Here is an 18,948-nt window from a genome sequence, read left to right on the forward strand (position 1 = left end):
AAACAAATGCAAGAGTTTTTTTCACTAACAGATTAAGATTAAAAGTGCATGTCCTATTTATTAAAGATATAGTCCCCTGTCCTCCAGGCTGTCCAGGGCCTTTATGTGACGTATATGTATTACAAAGGAAGGTTTAGGCCTGGGAAAATGTTTATTTTGCCAGGTAGATGTGGTAATTTAAACTGCACACAAAGGCACAGTAATGGCAAGTCTGAAGCATGTTTAAAGGGCTACTTCAGCGGGTGACACATCTGTGTTGCAGACTCACCAGTAGCCTTTAATATGCAGGCCCCTGGCACAGGTGGTGCCACTTTACCAGGGACTTGTAAGTAAACTAAATATACCGATAGGAGATAAGCCAATATTACCGCATTTAGAGGCGAGAGGACAAGCACTTTAGCTCTGGTTACTAGTGGTAAAGTGTGCTGGGTTCTAATACCAGTAAAAACAAGGTCAGAAAAAGTGGAGGAGGAAGGGTGGGAAGTTGGGGGGAAGACCACGCTAAGGCTAACAGGTCTAGCATTGCCTTAACTGACAAGAATCAGACTAGGCATAATTGAGTTGTTACCACCTACAAATTTTTCCTAGCTCAGTGCTTAAAACAAGCCAGTAGGAACCACAGTGTTTTATGTTTGAATTGTACACAGGTTGCTAGAGATATTGGATCACCCCATGACATTTATATTTACTCTGGCATATGATGGCAGCATTTGGCATAGGCTGGGCATCACAGATATATGCTGTGAATAATTGTCCCTAGATGGATCAGTTAACCTACAGTGGTGAGACATAGCAGTAGACATACTATGCATGCTCACTCTCAAGATGCCATTTTTGTGGTAACTAAGGAAGGTTTTAGAAGCCAATTTGTGCTCATACTCAATTATTCCTGCTCTGCACTTCATAATGTTTGTTTCAGTTTCATGCAGGGAAATCTTCCGTCCAGTAGTTACCCATAGTAAAGTTTTGAGTTATGTTGCTGGAAGTGAAGGATAACTATGAATATTGCTGTTCTTGCACCAATTTCTAAAGAGTTACATCAATTCTGTGCATTTTTACTGTATACACATCACCAGGCTTTTCCTGGCAAAATGTCAATGTGAAAAAATGTTTTGGAGTGTTTTTTCTGGCAATACTCTTCCTGAATCTAGAGTAAACTCCTCTTTTGTCCAGATTCAGTTTAGAGCGGGATTTGGAATGATGTACTCAATGTTTGTTGTGCTGATGTCGGAGCAGCAAGAGACTCCATATGCCTAGCATGTAAATGCTATGGATAAATGCCTTGCATAACATGGTGAGAAACCACGACAATTGATGAGAACATGGGCAAACCTGGCTACACTTGGGCATGGTAGGTTGACCATGGGCATATGATTAAGGTATATCGCCCTATGGATATTCTACCAAAATAGTGTAGAAAAAATATTGTAATACAAGAATATCATGTCAGAAATATCCTCAACTTAAAAAATATTGAAGAAAAAATAGAGAAAGTGAGAATATCAAATTGGTGAGATGCATAATGTTATTGTTTTATGTATTGCTGTATATAATATAGATTCATTTCATAAACTTGACTTGTATAAAATATGTTTTTTAATTATTTAATATATATTAGTTATTGTATTAATATAAGGTAATAGTATTATACTAATATTTGTTAAGATTTGCAATATTTCATATGAGGTGCATTTTATTTATTATTGTTTGTTCATTTGAATTCTGTCTACATAGAGTTTTAGGGTGAGAAGATATTCGAAATATACATTGGCGGTTTTTTAATAAATATTTTGTGTGGAATTAATTATGAATAGATCTTTAATATGAGAATTATTTAATTGATAAGTAGTTATTTTAATAGGTTGTTGCTTTTAAATAATCGCTAATTGGTTGATCAATATAATCACTATACAAATTGTAAACAAATTCTATATTTATTCCGTTTAATTTTCTTTATTAATTTAATATAAATACTGTTCCTATTTTTTATTAATTTAAATTGTTTGTTGGTGGGTTTTTTATTAGTAGGGAAGGAATTGTACTTATTTTTTAAAAATGAGTTCTATATGTTTTACTTTTGTTGTAAAATAAAATTATTATTTTTGATGTATTAATTTTATTTATCTTCAATTATTATATTTTTAATATTAAATATATTTATTTTGTTTCATAACTATTTTTTTTCTAAAGTTTAGGTATTAAAATAACAAATCTAAACCTGCCACGGTCCAACACTTTCTGTAATTTTGCTAACTTTGGAGTGGAAATAATAAATGTCACCCCCTTCCGAGGCCTACACTTTGTCTACTATTGCTTTGACTGGAGAGGAAGTAGAACATCTAGTGCCCGATGTAGGTCGGCAAATACCGGTCGGTAACGGCCGATTTCGGCCGTTACCGACCGGTATTTGGGAATTGACATGTAGGTGGCATTTAATTTACAAAATCAGTATATTTACCGATTCGGTAAAGTTACTGATTCTGTAAAATACCGAATCAGTAAATTTACCGAATCGGTAAATACAGATGTAGGTGGCACTGAAAACAGTGCCACAGGCCATTACTGATTCGTTATTTACCATGTAATACTATTACATGGTAAATAATGAATTCCAGTGTACATGCACATCTGTGCATGTACACCTGTGCCATGTGGCACACAGACAAGCCCTAAGGGCATGTATGTGTGTCACATGGCACACAAGCCAGTAACAGGTGTGCAACAGGGTGTCAAAGTGACACCCTGTCCCCCTTGTAAAATCGGTAATTTTACCGATTCGATAATTACCGAATCGGTATTTGCTATTGAATCCTATGGGCTGCAAGGCCCATAGGAATCAATGGCAAATACCGATTCGGTAATTACCGAATCGGTAAATACCGAATCACACCGATTCTGTATTTTTTACCGAATTTCTACCTACATTTGATTTACCGATTCATGAATACCGAATCGGTAAAATTCAGTATTTATGAATCGGTAAATCACATTTACCTACATCTAGGCCCTAATCACTAAAAAATCCAACACTTTCCATATCATGCTAAGATTATTGGAGTATTAACAGTAAATTGACTCCATCTAAAATCCTGCATTTTCATTGCTTTTGCTAACTTTAGGAGTGGGTATAGTAAAGTTGAGACCTTCAAAGTCCAACACCTTCCCTATTGTTTCTCGAATTTCAGTGGAAAGTAGTATTATACTAATATTTGTTAATAAGGTTCGCAATTTCTAATATGATTTTTTTTAATTCGAATTTGTTAATTTGAATTCTGTCTGTATAGGGGATTAGGGTGGGGAGATATTCAAAATATACATTGCTGTTTTTTTAGAATATTTTGTGTGAAATTAATTATTAATAGATCATTGATTATAAGAATATATTAGCGGATGCCTAGTTATTTTAATACGCTGTAGCTTTTACATATTTGCTAATTGGTTAATCAGTGTATTTACCATAAAAATGTATTGTAAACAAATGTTATATTTATTTATTAATTGTTTTAATTGTCATTGTTTACTTTAATAATTTAATCTAAATACTGTTTTATTATTTTTTATCATTTTAATTGTTTGTTGATGGTTTTTTGATTACTAGGGAAGGAATAGTATTTATTTTAAATATTTTAGCTTTATATTGTTTACTTTCTTTGTAAAATGAAATCTTTATTTGTTATTTATTTATTTTATTTATCTTCAATTAATATATTTTTTATGGTAAATATATTTAGATAAGTTTATTTAGTTCCATATCTAAAAACTTTGTTTTAAAGTTTAGTAATTAAAATAACGAATCTAAACTCACCATGGTCCAACGCTTTCCCTAATTGTTGGAGTGGGAATAATAAATGTTACCCCTTCCAGAGGCCAACACATGTTGCTTTGACCAGAGAGGAAATAGCACATAGAGGTGCATATGTACAAGGAGTTAACGCCACATTAGCGGCACTTTTCAGACGGTTTTGTGACAATAATTTTATCGCCATATGTACAAGCTGTCGCTAACCTCTGTTAGTGGCAGTCTTCAAGCGAAAACGTCAATAGAAAAGATCACGACTTCTGTTAGTGATAATGACATGCAAGGAAGGCATTCCCGTGCAGAAATGGCCGCTAACCCCACTTCGCAATATTTACAAAGGAATTCTTGAAGGTAGGAGGACCCAAAAAACTGCCTCTAACTACAGTTAGAGGCAGTTTTTAAAGACCAGAAAATAGCTAGTCTTAAAAATGGAGATAACACGTGGGACCTTATTCCAGCAGGTTTTATTGCTGGACAACGCTGCAAGCAATGTTGCTGCGCTGCCCTGCGACACAACTACAGGGCAGGAATGTGCACCATCAAGGAGATAGTGCGCATTCCTGGGTCTCAGTCATGAAATGTGTTGCACCATTGCGACAAAACAGCGTTGCAACACTTTTCACTACGCCCTTCTTGCGACACCATGGATGTGCTGTATTCACTGGACAGTACTCCATGACGCAAGTAATGACAGATCCGTCTGGAATACTGACGTATCTGTCTGCGCTAAAGTCACGCATTGCTGCAGTTGTGTCACAAGCATGACGCAACTCCAGCAGTCCATGGGGCCAGCCTATCGCTGAGGCACTGCGTCACCCTTGAGGTACTGATGCAGTGCCGTTCTTGAGGGGTGCGAGGGTGTCAGCGCAGTTGGAGATCCATCTGTGGCGGTTGCGCACTGCGGTGTCATCATATGTAAGCGTTGGTGGCAAGGTGGTGCTGAGGAAGTTGACGAGACGTACATTGGTGGCCTTGATCCAGCTGCAGGGAGGGGGGGGCAATGATGGCGTGGTGTACGGTGGCCATGGTGAAGAAGTTATGAAGACATTGATGGTCGGTCCCGGAGAGTCCAGTGGTGTGGCTGTAGTTAAAGTTCCTGCTGGCGAGGAGACATGCTCGACTGTGTGTCCTGCTATGTGGCTTTCTGCAGTGACTAGCTGCTTCAGTCTGATGTTGGGGAGCTTCCCCAGGAGGGGGTGGTGTTCTGGTCACTGGAGTTGTCCAGGTGGAACTTGAGTTCACCGAGTAGGATGTCGTTGGTAGAAGGGAGAGCCTGGGGTGCAATGAGGTCTACAATGGTATCGGAGAATGGGCGTCCATGGTCCGGGGGGCTGCAGATGAGGCTGCCACAGAGTATGGGCTCGGGGTTGTTCCGGATCTGGAAGTTGAGGTGTTCCATGGTCACCGTTGGGTCATTAGAGTGCATGGTGAGTCGAAGTGAGCTTCTGTAGGTGATGGCAATGCCTACTTGAGGGTGTGGGTGGTTCTTGCGGGTGATTTAGTAGCCATCAGTGATGGAGATGGCAATGTCCAGTCCAGAATAGAGGTTGCTCCTGGCAAGCGATGTGGCATCCAGGGCTGATGTCGAGGAGGGTGCTGGTGTCGTAGTGGTGGAGTGTCCAAGAGGAAGAGTACTTTGTGCTGAGCGCGTTGCAGGGGCAGACGGACGCAGATGGGCTTACCTACGGCTTGCAATTGGCATGGTAGGCATCCATTACAACGCAGACATTACATCATATTGCCTTTACAACGCAACCCCAACAACGCAGGTGCCTTTACATCGCATTCCATTACAACGCATTGTGAGATTAGTATTGGGATATTTTAAAGTTTTAGGGTGGGTGTGGGTTCTGGGTGTCGGGGTGTATTATGGGGTAAAATTTGAAATTTGAGCTGTGTTTTGGGGTAAATTATGAAAATTAGGGTGTGCATTTGGATCGAATATGACTTTTAGGGTGTATTTTTGGGGCTTAAAGATAAATTTTAGAGTTCAGGGTTTGCTTTGGGGTGCAAGGGTTAGTTTTAGGGTTGCACTCACTGAAGTGGGAATAGTATTATTTACATCTCTGCTATCCAACACCTGCCCTTCTGTTGCAATACGCCTAGTGTTAGTATGCATTGTAATGGAATGCGATGTACTGGCAGGCGTTGTAACTTCATATATACCTTTGGCACACCAGTGGTATGACCACTGTGCATGGCTGCCGCATCGAGAAGTTCTATGGCGGGGACTGGATAGCTGGGAGGTGGGAAAAGCCAGAAAGGACACTGGTTGGGGCGTGGGCGCGAGGGTGTGTATGTGAGGAATAGGAAGTAGGCAGTCAGGCTCCCTCCACTAAGCTAATCAAAATGCTGCAATGAGGAGTTGGGATTGGTCATTGGCGCCGGGACAATCAGTTCAGCCAGGGGCTGGAGGGGTGAGCATGTTCTCAATGCAGGCTGTGATGCAGCCTGCATTGCTAACAGGACAGTGCTCATGACTGATCTGGGCGGCCTGAGTAGGCTGACCAAACAGTCATTGCACAAAAAATCAATTAGGGGGAATGAACCACTTGCCCTGTGTTCCCAGGGTCTATGGTAACGTGCATGGGGTCATAACAGTAAAAAACCCTCATAGGCGAACACAAGCGTTAGGCGGTATATTTGGTTCTCCACCACTCAGTGCCGCAACAGCATTATCATTGGGTCTTTTCCTTTGTATGTTATGCTGACCTCCACATGGAGGAAGCCCAACTGGAGTGACAGTAGTGGCCAGGAATAAAAAAGAGGGAGTGTTGGTGCTCAAGTGGGTGGGGTATAAAATTCCTTATATCCAGTCTCTAGTGTTTTTATTCTATAGAACACTGGTATAGGAAGTTAAAAACAAAGAAGTGCGTATTAAGACCTAGTTACTAGCCTTTCGCACTAGTGAAAGCGGTCAACATGTTTCAGCCTCCTGGCATCTCTAGAGGCTATCGTCAGGACCAAGTAATTGGAGTATATATTGACTCTTACGTGAAAGAATGGTGTACTCACCACCTTAATGTGTTGGGAGGTAGATACATTGTATCTGTATCTTGATTCAAAGTGTTTGTGGACGCATCGGGGGATATGGCCAGTACAGCCGACCTGTTGCGGTGAAGCTGTTGCAAAGACTTGTTCTGACTCTGAATCCTCAGAGTAAAACCGAATCATATGAAAACAGAGAATTAAGCATGAAAAACAAGAAAAGGGGGCAGGGTAAAAACACCCTGACCCCCTAGGCCTGCTCAGGGGTCCCAAAAGGACCCCCAAACCAAAAAAAGCATTTTTTTTAAAAACAATCGGCTGAATTTGCACTGGGTGTGCGGATCCGGACCAAAAAGAAAACAAAGCGTGGGCTTCCACGCTTCGTATTCAAAAAGCCCCCGGGTGAGCCAGGTCCCGTGGGCACTTATAAAGTATGTTGCGGTGGTCCATGGGGCCCTGCAGCCCGGGGACCACCACCTCCCCGGGGCCTATTAAATTAAATGCGGGGGACACGCAGCCCCCCCATAGCCCCGGTGACCGCCACCTCCCCGGGGCTTCCTAAAGAAATGTGTCGGGGTCCCACCTCCCACACTGCTCCGGTGACCGCCACCTCACCGGAGCATATATGAAAATTGGCAGGGGGGCCTCGCAACCCCCTGAGCCCAGGTGGACCACCACCTCCCCGGGGCTAAAAAATGAATTAGTGTGGGGGGCTCAAGCCCCCACACTGCCCTGAGGACCACCACCTCCCCGGGGATTGGAAATGGAGGGTGGGGGGCCGCGCAGCCCCCCTCCTGCAGCCCTTGATGGCCCTGGGGCCCGCAACCACCAGGGTCGGCTCCTGTAGTGTCCCGGGGTGCCCCCCGGGACACTGCTGTTTGCTATGGCAGGACGGGAGCCGTGTGGCCCCTGCCGTTTCATAGCAAATTCTGCTTTGGATTTTGGAAGCAAGGTCAGATTTCCTGCTCTGGCAACCAAAATCCAAAGCAGGATTGCTTTTCCACATGGGGAGCTGCATGTCAGCAGCTCCCCGTGTGGACAAACAATGCCAGCTCCCGCAGGAGGCGGGGTGCCGGCGGGAACGTGGGGAAATTGGGGCTCCCCCCACAATCCCTAAAGGAGTGGCCAGGCCCCGGGGGGTGGGGTCCCTCAAATAAAAAAATAAAAGAGGCACTGCCCTCGGGGATGCGGTCCCCGAAGCCAATAGAGGCCTCGGGAGGGGGGCAGAGTAGCCCCCCTTCCCGTTTTTTTTAATAACGTAAATAAAAAGAGCAGGCCCTGGGGAATGGGGGGCCACACAGCCCCCCTTGTAAAATAAAAAAATAAAAAGCTGGCTACGCCCCGTATCCTCCCTGCAGCACTCAGCAAACGCGCCCCTGTCGCGTTTTAAGTTGGGGAATTAATTCCCCTTGAATACTGAGGGTCCCTGGGGGCCAACTAGCCCACCAGGTACCACCAATATGCACCAGGGAGCTGGGTTGCAGAGAGGTGTTCAGAGGCCACAACCCTTTTTACACCTCTCTGCAATGCAGCTCTGTTTTGCTTACTGGAGGTACCTGGTGGGCTAGTTGGTCCCCAGGGACCCTCAGGACTCAATGGGAATTATTTCCCACCATTTACAACGCGCCAGGGGGTGCGTTTGCACAGTGGTGCAGGAAGGGGGCGGGGCCTGACATAGCAAGTGTGCAAATGCACCCCTGGCACATTGTAAATTGGGGGATTAAGTCCCCTTCAATCCTGAGTGTCCCTGGGGGCACACTAGCCCTCGGGTACCTCCAATGTGCACCAGGGAGCTGCGTTGCAGAGAGGTGGTCCAAGGCCATGGCCCCTTTTTACACCACTCTGCAACGCAGCTCTGTGGCACTTACTGGAGTTAGCTGGTGGGCTAGTTGGCCCCCAGGGACCCTCAGGTCTCAAGGGGACTTAATCCCCCAATTTGCACCGCACCAGGGATGCGTTTGCACAGTGGTGCAGGGAGGGCCGTGGCCTGATGTGACAAGTGTGAAAAAGCGACCTGTGGCACGTTGTAAGTTGGGGAATTAGGTTGCTTTGAATCCTGAGGGTCCCTGGGGGCCAACTATCCCACCAGGTACGTCCAGTAAGCACCACAGAGTTGCGTTGTAGAGAGGTGTAAAAAAGGGCGTGGCCTCTGACTACCTCTTTGCAACGCAGCTATATGGCGCTTACTGGAGTTACCTGGTAGGCTAGTTGGCCCCCAGGGACCCTCAGGATTCAAGGGGAATTAATCCCCCAACTTAAAACTGGCCAGGGGCGTGTTTGCACAGTGGTGAAGGGAGGGGACGGCCCTGATGTGACATGTGTGTACTTATACAATCACTTCGCCAAAACCCAAGCACTTATAAATTCACCATGCACTCTCCTTGCATCACTCTAATAATTCAGTCACTACCCATGCACTCAAGCAATGACCCAGGCACTAACTCATGCACTGCTACAATACCCTGAGCAGCACCAATGCAGACCAGCCATCGCCCGTCACTACCTCTGCATTACTAAAATCACCTATCCAGCATCATGTACTTATCCAATCAATCCGTCAAAACCCAAGCAGTTATAAAATCACCATGCACTGTCCTTGCAGCACTCTAATCATCTAGTCACTACCCATGTACTCATGCAATGACCCAAGAACTAACACATGCACTGCTACAATTCCCTGAGCACTACTGATGCAGTCCAGCCATCTCCTTGTCACTACTCATGCACTCCTCCAACCACCCAGCCAGCACCATGCACTTATTCAATCACTCCACCAAAATCCAAGAGGAGGTCATGCTAATCACAGGGGTACCCCAACGCATAGTGTTCCCTAGTGTATGTAGGTGTTTTCACTGTATTCTAAGTGTATTTTAGCATAGCACTGACTCTGGTCCTAGTTAGTCAGAATCAGTTACCACCAGTACCCGTTAGTAAAAAGTTGGGGGCACAGTAGGACTTTTTGCTCCTCTGTTGGTTCTTTTTGCACATCTCTTGCGTCTTCCTGCACTTTTCTTCTGGACTTTTGTTGCCTCTATCTGCATTTGTCTTGCTTCTTTCTGCACTTTTCTTCCTCTTTATTCACATGTCCTACCTTTGTAGGCATGGTTAGAAATTAGCATTTAAAAAAAACATTAAAATTCTCTGAAAAAAACATAGGTTTCAGGCACGTTATAGTTAGAAATTAGCATTTAAAAAACCTTAGAAATTCACTGAAATTACCATAGGTTTCGTTAGATGGACATTTCACTCGTACAAAGTCATAGAAATTCCCTGTTATAGTTAGTTCAGCTAACTATAACTCGCGCCCCCACAGTGCACTGCTGATGATGTCTCATATTACATTATTCATGACATGGTCAGTGACATCACTGATGACATCACTGATGACATCTCAAATGATATCACTGATGACATCTCAAATGATATCACTGATGACATCATTGATGACACCATCCAGTGACTGTATGTTTCTGTAAAGTTTAAATATGTTTTATATATATGCAAGGTGTATTGAAGAATGAGTGGATGTATAAGTGTCTGGATGAAGGATTTAGTAGGTGCGTGACTGACTATATAAGTGAGTGATTAAATGTGCCTTACTGAATGCAGGGGTTAGTGACTAAGCTGTCTGAATGTGTGTATCAGTATGTCTCTTTTTGTGTAAGCTGCCGCATGTGTTGGTCAGTAGCTACATGAGTGTCTATAGGGGTTATTGATTGTTTGCCTGAGTATTTTATGAGAGACTGAGTGTGTGTGGGATTCACTGGGTGTATGAGTTCAAGAGTGCAGGTGGAAACAGCTGTATGGGCGGGTGAGTGTGTGTATGGGTGTGTTGGTGAGGGATTGGATGTCTCAGTGGTACATGTCCAAGTAACTACATATGGAAAAGGCAGTGTATGTGAGAGCTGGAGTATATAAATATCTGTACGTGAGAGTCAGTGATTGTAAGAGGGGCTGTATGGATGAGTGTGTACTTGTATCAGTGATTGTATAAGAGAGTAAGTATGTGTTAGTATATGTTTGAATAAGTGAGGTGGTGTGTGTATAAATGTATAGGTGAGGAAATGGGAGTGTGATTGATTCTTTGCATGACTGACTAGGTGTGTGAGTAACTCCATGGATGAGTGGCAGTGTGTGAGTGTCTGTATAGGTGTATGAGTGCATATGATAGTGTTGTATTGACGAGTGACAGTATGTATGAGTGATTGTATGGGTGAATTAGTGGATGTGTGTGTAGACCTAGGAATCAGTGAGTGCATATGTTGTAACTGGTATTGGTATGTCGATGGTTTTGAAAATGGTAGTCTGTATTTTATAGTGGGTGTATCAAAGGTTATATTAGAGTGTGAGGAGCTGCATCAGATTTTGATGGGGATGATGTCATCAGTGATGTCATTTGAGAGGTCATCAGTGATGTCACTGACCATGTCATGAATGATGTAATATGTGACATCATCAGCAGTGCATTGCGGGGGCCCAAACTATAGTTAGCTGAGCTAACAATAACGGGGGAATTTCTATGGTTTTGTATAAGTGAAATGTCCTACTAACTATAATGTCCCTGAAACCTATGTTTTTTCACAGAATTTCTAAGGTTTTTTTAAATGCTAATTAAATGCTATAACATGCCTAAAACCTATGTTTTTTTCAGTGAATATACATATATCTTCGAGTTTGAAATAGGAAATGATGTAACTTAATTTGAAATTACAAAAAAATTCAATGTTTAGAGAACTAACCGACCGTGACCAAGGTATAGGAATACCGAAACGCGTAGGTTGTTCGCCTGCTGAACAAATGACTGAAGAATAAAAACATAATTGGAACTCACCTGCGCCAGTGGGACCTCCTTTTTGTTTACACTGGGCTCAGTGAAAACAGGCGAGAAAATATATATATATATGTGATCAATGTAGGAGAGTAGGGTCTGCAATCCTATGATCACCCAGATTTTTTGCTTTTGTTTCACTGGTTTACGACTTTCTCTGGCTGTGGGCCTGCCAATCAGACCCACAGCCTGGCTGTTCTCTTTCTAAATTACGATATGTACCCTAGGTGCATTTACCAATTGGTGCTGGGCCACCTTATCAGACCCTGTAACTCAGGGCATAGGTGTACCCAGGGCCGCCAGGGGCTGCAGCATGTATTATGCCACCCCTGGCTGGCCTCCTAAATTTGACACAACTGGCTGCATGACAGCTGGGGCAAAGTCGTGTAATCACCCTTTGCTTTAGGTATAGTAGCTCTATATCTAACCATACAATGGACACCCGAGTTCCTATCAGTCACTCCTATGGCAGGCCTTGACAATCCTGAAGGCAGAGTGCGTGGGCTCGTGTGAACTAGGTTCTGGCCCGAGCCGAGCCCGGTTGCAGCTTGCGGACTCAAGACCCAATGGCTGTTCCATGATAACGCGTACCACATCGGTAACTTCGGTGTCGCGTTATCACGGCATGTCGAGTAAGGTGTCATACGAATCGGGATGCTGCCCCCTCACCAATTCTGGCGACGAGGTTAGCCTTCCACCCTTCTAGAGGGACACGACATGTACGTAACTGTGAACCCCGGTTAAAGTTAACTAAAGCCTCAGCTCCACAAAATGGATGCTGCCACCACAGACACGAGTCTGACCTCCTGCTGCTGGGAGTCCTTCCAGCGAGGGGCGCTTGGACAAAGGGTTTCCTGTCAAGGGCGGTGTTCGCACCGTCCCAGACAGGGTTTGTGTATTCTGGGTAGGTAGGGCTTCTACGAGAAGGTGACTGCGGAGTGGCACCCCGGTGCTCACTACGCATCTGCCGGTCAGAACCAGTTCCAGGGGCACACCAGCCCCTGGCCTGGGGAAGTCCAGCAGGGGGAGAGGGGTGTAACTACCCCCTCCTGGTCCCACCCTTAGGGCAGGACCTAGTCATGTACCCGCCCCTCTCTTTAGGATAAAGACCGGAGCGGGGACCCTTCCAAATGAGATCATCTTTGAATCAAGAACTACTTTCTACGAAAGGACACTCAAGACTCTTCTCAAGATTTCTCCCTTGTGACTAAGGAGTAGTCACCCTGCATCAGCGGGCACCATCTAAGAACTCTGCGGTTTGCTGTAAGTCCTTCCTCAAGGAATCCGACGGCCCAGCTCGACGAGACCCGGCTTCCCTGGCACCTCCGACCTCTACCCCCGTCATCAGCTCAGCTGTGATCTGTGGGTGCGACGAGACCTCGAGGGACCGGCCATCATCAGAACCTGCACGCTCTTAACCAGCACGACGATCGAAGTAATTCTCTGGTGAGTGCTCTGGGGTCCGAGAAGCCCCGACCCTGAGCCGCTCCAGCACCGAAGTGCAGTCTCCCAGCATCTCCACGATCTGCGTGGGGCCCTTCCGCTCGCTGCTCAGCACGTCGCCTGGTCACTAGCCGCTGGCTTGTGCCCTTCTGCGACGACATCCGACAATCAACGCTGCTGGTCTGGTTGCTCCAGACTGGCCCTTGCTTCCATCTTTGCGAGAAGCACCCCGGGCCCTCCTGGTCCACTCAAGACGCCATCTTAGGCCCACCACGTGGCCCTGAGACCTGCCGAGGCTTGTTGCCCCATCCTGGGCCCAGCGACGCCGACAGCATCATCCTTCGTGGGACAGCTCGCACCTCCACCGTGGTCGCCGACAACGCCTCCTGGTCCGTGAGACTGCAGAGCCTAGCGTCGCCCACTCACCTGGTCGAGGTGACGGCCAACTGGTGCCTTCCTGGTACCCTCTGACTACTGGCTAGTAGTACGAACTTGGTTTCAGGTATCATCACTCTCTGATCCAGGCTTGGATCTCTACGAACTATTCATCACTGGTCGCCGGCCAGCAACTCCTTTTCTTCCGGCTCCTGGCTCGTCAGCGAAGACCCCGACGCCTGTAAGACTTGTGCAGCCGCAGCCCTCGTGGCTAGGTAACTCGGCATTTCGGTGCCTGCATAGCCTCTTTACTCTAGGGTCCCGAGTCCCTCGCTTCCGACTTGCCTTATCGGGTCAGCCCGAGACCTTAAACTTTCCGTGTCCTCGGACACTTGTTTTAACTGTGCACTTGAAGTATTTTCCTAAGAGATTTGGTTTGTGCTTAGTACCCTGTCCTCATAAAGAGTACAGGGCTGTTGTGATTCTTAATAAATATACTGTTTATTTTCATAACACTTGTGTGGTGTCCTTTCACTGGGTGTTCAAGGGGTATGTGATGGTATAACAGCTGGCTTAACACGCCCTCTCGAGTCTTTAGCCTTAGACTGCTCGTATCCACGCTACTAGGATAGCTGGTCTATAGGTTGACTTACAACCAAACACCATAAGGGTCGTTGGAACGATACATAGCGGTCGCTAGAATAGCGAACGTTGCATATCGGGCCAACTTCTCACATTGGTGAGCAGCGGTTGGGATTTGAGCTTGCTGTTGTTTTACCACACGTATCCTAAGAATATCTTGTTGAAAGATCACATAAGTACTGTTAGTACATATAACTAAAGCTTAGAATACTCTGAGTTCTACTGAACCAGCTGTTGCAGCTCCTCAAGGCCTAGCACACCTTGGCTGCAACTCTTAGCAAGGGATCAGTAGGTAAACACATAGTGTAGGTAGGTGCATCACTTACACCACACTAGAAACAGTATGTCGGACAAAGGAGGAAACTCTGAGTCTCCCCTTGTGTCAGTTGACCCTCCACAGGTCATTCCTTCAAGATATACTGCGCTGAGCTTCAAGGAGTTAAGACAGGTGTGTCACTCCAGGAAGATCAAGCAGGGGTCTAACCCCACAACGTCCTGTCTGATTGGTCTCTTGGAGACTTATGATGCCAGAAAAGCTGAGACCAGTCTTAGCTCTTCTAATCCAGAAGGAGACATGCCTCCCCTCGAGGGAACCAGAGACGATCCTGACCTCATCCACCTCGCAACTGAGAACGAAGATGTGGAGGATGATGAGGATGAGGATCCCTCTGGGGATGAGGCAGATAAGGGACAGGTAGAAGTCATTAGACTAAGCAGGTCCAACTTAAGCAAACATGACAGTGGTACTGGGGGACCCCTGGGGCCACTATCAGGTCAGCTTAACATTGGGAATGGACGAGCCCGATCTCTGTCAAGAGACTCTGGCAGATCCCTTCAAACCAATGGCTCTCACAACTCTTCTCAGAGAGGGATGACGTCCCCTCAGAGGAGAGTATACGAAGCTAAAGAAAGGGCAGCTAATCTGAGGATTGAAAGGGAAGAACTTGCCCTGGCCAAAGAAAGGCTTGCCTTTGCTAGAGAGCAACAGTTGAGTGGGGCAGTCCCCACTGGTGGCAGCAATGTACCTAGCAATAGGGAAAGGAGTTTTGATACGAAACACCTTGGTAAAATAGTGCCCCCCTTTAAACAAGGGGACGACATCCACAAATGGATAACTGCTTTGGAGAGGGCCTGCACTGTGCAGGGTGTTCCCCAGAGTCAGTGGGCAGCTATCTTGTGGCTCTCCTTCGAAGGAAAAGGAAGAGACAAGCTCCTCACCACAAGGGTGGAGGACGCTAACGATTACCAAGTCTTGAAAAATACACTCGTTGAAGGGTTCGGCCTAACCACTGAGCAGTACAGGGTGCTGTTCAGGGATACCCAGAAAACGCAGTCTCAAGATTGGTCTGATTTTGTTGATTGTGCCACTAAGGCTTTTGAGGGCTGGTTGCTGGGCAGTAAGGTTACTGATTACAAAGGATTGTATAATTTGATGATGAGAGAACAAATTTTAAACAATTGTCAGAACCAGTTGTTGCATCAGCATCTTGTCGACTCGGATCTGACCTCTCCCCAAGAATTGGGAAAGAAGGCAGACAGATGGGTTCGTACAAGAGTTAAACAGAACCAGGGCCAGAATCAAGGTGGTCAGAAGAAAGCAGACCAGAAGGGTAAAGATTCAAAGGGGGAACAAAATGACCAGAAGTCTTCGACAGGTCCCCAACAACCCAAAGAGGGTGGGGGTCAGGCTCCCCAAAAGAAGAAAGAAGGCCAATCCAAAAGATGGTGCCAGTACTGCAAAAGTAAATCTCACTGGTTTAGTGAGTGCACCAAGAAAGGAGGAGGGCAGGCTCCTGCCACTGCAGCCCCTAAGGCACCTGTGCCCCCTAGTACAGCCAGCAGTGGTAGTGCACCTCCCAAGGGTTTAGTAGGGTTAACCCTGGGTTCTGAGGGGCGTGACAACTTAGTTGGCACACTCACTCAGGCTGTCCTTGTCAGTACAGGGGACGTGGACGTATCCCCTGACGTAAGTCCCAATACGTTGGGCAAATACCGACAGACGCCTTTCATAAATGGAAAGATGGCTCAGGCCTATAGGGACACTTGTGCCAGCGTCACCATGGTGACGCCTAACTTTGTGGACCCTGGACAGATCATGCCAGGTACGGAATTCCTGGTGACCAATGCAAGCAATGTCACTACCAATCACAGTATGGCAATTGTAGCTTTCTCCTGGGGAGGGGTAACTGGCCAAAAGAAGGTTGTAGTTAGTTCAGACCTCCCAGTGGATTGTTTGTTGGGCAATGATTTGGAGTCATCACAATGGTCAGAAGTGGAGCACCGGACTCACATGGAAATGTTAGGCTTGCCAGCACATGTGTTCGCTGTGACCAGGTCACAGGTCAGGAAATGCCCCACTGAACAGGTGCTGGATCCTGGAACAACGGACCAGACACCTCCCAAGAAAAAGAGCGGTAGGGTTAAGGCTGCGCCTTCCCCCTTGCCCCAGGTCGAGGATCAAGTCTCAGAGGAGGCTGACCTACAGGAATTGAGGGAAACTGAGCCTAGGGAGTTCGAACTTGATCAAGTTGAATTCTTGGGTTCAGGGGGACCCTCAAGGGAAGACCTGGGGAAGGACCAGTTAGACTGCCCTTCTCTTGAACCCCTCAGACAGCAGGCTGCTGCTGAGGCTGCTGGGAACGCCACAGGTACCCACAAGGTATACTGGGAAGATGGACTCCTGTACACTGAGTCAAGAGACCCCAAGCCTGGCATGACCAGGAGGCTGGTTGTACCCTTGTCTCAGCGTGGTTTCCTACTTACCTTGGCCCACGAGATTCCCTTAGCAGGTCACTTAGGCCAGACGAAGACGTGGGACAGACTTGTCTCACACTTTCACTGGCCTCATATGAACGAAGATACCAAGGAGTTTTGCCGCTCCTGTGTCACTTGCCAAGCCAGTGGTAAGTCAGGTGGCACGACAAAGGCCCCCCTTATACCAATGCCTGTGGTGGGGGTGCCCTTTGAACGGGTGGGGATCGACATCGTCGGTCCCATGGAACCACCAACAGCATCAGGGCACAAGTTTATACTGGTGGTAGTGGATCATGCCACCAGGTATCCTGAAGCTATTCCCCTTAGGACCACTACAGCTCCTGTTGTGGCAAGAGCCCTAGTTGGAGTATTCTCCAGAGTGGGCTTCCCTAAGGAGGTCGTCTCCGACAGAGGTGCAAACTTTATGTCGAGCTACTTAACTGCTATGTGGAAGGAATGTGGTGTCAACTACAAGTTCACTACACCCTATCATCCACAGTGCAATGGGCTTGTTGAGAGATTCAACAGGACCCTGAAAGGGATGATTCATGGACTACCGGAAAAGCTTCGGCGTAGATGGGACGTCCTGATCCCCTGCCTCTTGTTCGCCTACAGAGAAGTCCCACAAAAGGGGGTTGGCTACAGCCCTTTTGAACTTTTGTACGGGCATCCTGTAAGAGGACCCCTGTGTTTGGTGAAGGAAGGATGGGAGAGACCTCTCAAAAAGCCTGCAGCCAACATAGTGGACTATGTGCTTGGCCTCCGCTCGCGGATGGCTGAATACATGGAGAAGGCATCTGAAAACCTTAAGGCCAGTCAAGAACTCCAAAAAGCTTGGCATGACCAAAAGGCTGTCTTGACTGTTTATCAGCCTGGACAGAAGGTGTGGGTGTTGGAGCCAGTGGCCCCAGCAGCACTCAAGGACAAATGGTCCGGGCCCTACACCATCCTGGAGAAAAAGGGAGAGGTCACCTACCTGGTCGACCTGGGAACTCCCCGGAGCCCCCACAGGGTGCTTCATGTCAACAGGCTCAAGGCATATGTCGACAGGAAGGACATGAGTTTGCTCATGGCCCTAGATGAGGGACAGGAGGAGGAGAGTGACCCTCTCCCCGACCTGCTCACTCAGAATCCTGACGATGGATCGGTAGATGGTGTTGTCTTCTGTGGCAGCCTCTCCGAACATCAACAGAAGGACTGTAAACAGGTTCTTCAGTCTTTCAGACATATGTTTTCTCTAACACCCAGTCAGACCGATTGGTGCACCCATGAGGTTGACACTGGTGACAGCTTGCCCGTCAAGAGTAAAATCTACCGGCAGCCTGATCACGTTAGAGACTGCATCAAGAGTGAAGTGCAGAAAATGTTGGAGCTGGGAGTCATTGAACCCTCGGATAGCCCTTGGGCTAGTCCCGTAGTTCTAGTGCCGAAACCTCACACCCAGGGCGGTAAGAAAGAGATGAGGTTCTGCGTAGACTACAGGGGTCTCAATGCAGTCACTAAGACTGACGCCCACCCAATACCAAGGGCAGACGAGCTTATCGATAGATTGGCTTCGGCCAACTACCTAAGTACGTTTGACCTGACAGCTGGGTATTGGCAAATCAGGTTAGCTGAGGACGCCAAGCCTAAAACCGCATTTTCAACCCCTGGTGGGCATTATCAGTTCGTGGTGATGCCCTTTGGTCTGAAAAATGCACCTGCCACCTTCCAACGGTTGGTGAATCAAGTCCTTACTGGGCTGGATGACTTCTGTGCGGCGTATCTTGACGATATTGCTGTCTTTAGCTCCACCTGGGAGGATCACCTGGTCCACCTGCGGAAAGCGTTAGAGGCTCTGCAAGCAGCAGGCCTCACTATCAAGGCCACCAAGTGCCAGATAGGGCAGACACAGGTTGTATACCTGGGCCACCTTGTAGGTGGAGGCCAGGTTCAGCCACTGGAGAGCAAAATACAGTCAATCAGGGACTGGGCTCCTCCAACCACCCAGACTCAGGTTCGAGCTTTCTTGGGCCTGACTGGTTACTACAGGAAGTTTGTCAGGAACTATGGTTCCATCGTGACACCATTAAATGAACTGACAAGTAAGAAAATGCCCAAAAAGGTTCAGTGGACAGCG

Source organism: Lissotriton vulgaris, chromosome 2_1 (genome assembly GCF_964263255.1).
Source record: "Lissotriton vulgaris chromosome 2_1, aLisVul1.2, whole genome shotgun sequence".
Lineage (NCBI taxonomy): Eukaryota > Metazoa > Chordata > Amphibia > Caudata > Salamandridae > Lissotriton > Lissotriton vulgaris.